Genomic DNA, 1,117 nt, shown 5'->3' with positions numbered 1-1,117 from the left:
GCTGTTCTGAGCATCCTCTCAACAGACTCAACAGTTCAGGGCTTCCCTCTCTTCCAAAACTTTTCATTTTTGCCATCAAAAATTCTCTATCCAAGAGCCAAGCACAGTGGCTTTCACCTGTAGTCCTGTTTACTACAGAAAACAATGCAAATAGATCACTTGAGCCCAGGAGTATCCTCAGGAAAAGAAAAGAAAGAAAAATATTTTGTATGTTGGGGGGAGTACTAGGGATCAAACTTATGGTCTTGCACATGCTAGGCGAGTACTCTACACTGAGTTACATCCTCAGCGCCCAACCCTGCTATTTTTTTTTTTTTTTTTTTTGGTGGTGCTGGGGATTGAACCCAGGGCTTTGTGCTTATGAGGCAAACACTCTACCAACTGAGCTAGATCCCCAGTCCTTTTTAATTTTTATTTATTGATTTATTTTAAAGATAAGGTCTGTCTCCTTAGTTGCCCAGGCTGGCCTCAAACTTGAGATCCTCCTGCCTCAGCCTCAGAAGTAGCTGAGATTGCAGGTGTGCACCACCATGCCCTGCTGGAATAAATAAAATCCTGAGATCTGAGAACTCTCCACACTCTTGCTCCATCCCTTGTGGACTTTTCCAGGCTCCAGCTTTGGCAGGGCCCCTGGTTCCCCTGAGAACCTTGCTTCCCAGAAGCACCTCCAGGGTGCCCTTTTCCCTCAGCCCAGGGGCAGGGTCCTTGCTCATTCATGTCACTTGATCCCTCAAGCCTTGCTGGCTATTTACCCTGATTCCTAATGGATGTGGAGACCTGGGTTGGAGTCGTCTTCTCATCCTACCAGAAGTCAGAGTGACTTTGTAGGCATGGAAGGGTATGATATGTGTCACTGTCTACTCCCCTGTAACAAGAGGCAGATGAACAAGAGCACAGCCTAACAAATGGGTTTAATTGAAGTTTTACGTGTACGGAGCTTTCAGAATGGAAGACCCAAAGGCCCAGGGAAAACCGTCTTTGGGCTTGGTTTCAGTGGGGAAGGGACAGCTGGGTGGAAATGTGTTTGGACAGAGGGCATGATCTAAATCTAAGGGACTGAGGCCTGTCCATCCCTGCAAGGCCTGTCTGTTCAGATTCCTCTGGCCTCTCTGTGTAG

General features: G+C 47.3%; 1 non-coding gene across 1 annotated transcript; it reads right to left on the bottom strand.

Annotated features, from left to right (window-relative positions):
- Window positions 1-323: 323 nt before the first annotated feature.
- Window positions 324-396, bottom strand: Trnam-cau (transfer RNA methionine (anticodon CAU)). Its single transcript has one exon. It is a non-coding gene; the product is annotated as a tRNA-Met (tRNA).
- Between the last annotated feature and the right edge of the window lie 721 nt (window positions 397-1,117).

The sequence above is a fragment of the Callospermophilus lateralis genome, chromosome 13 (assembly GCF_048772815.1).
Source record: "Callospermophilus lateralis isolate mCalLat2 chromosome 13, mCalLat2.hap1, whole genome shotgun sequence".
Classification (NCBI taxonomy): domain Eukaryota; kingdom Metazoa; phylum Chordata; class Mammalia; order Rodentia; family Sciuridae; genus Callospermophilus; species Callospermophilus lateralis.
This window is presented reverse-complemented; position numbering and strand designations above follow the sequence as displayed.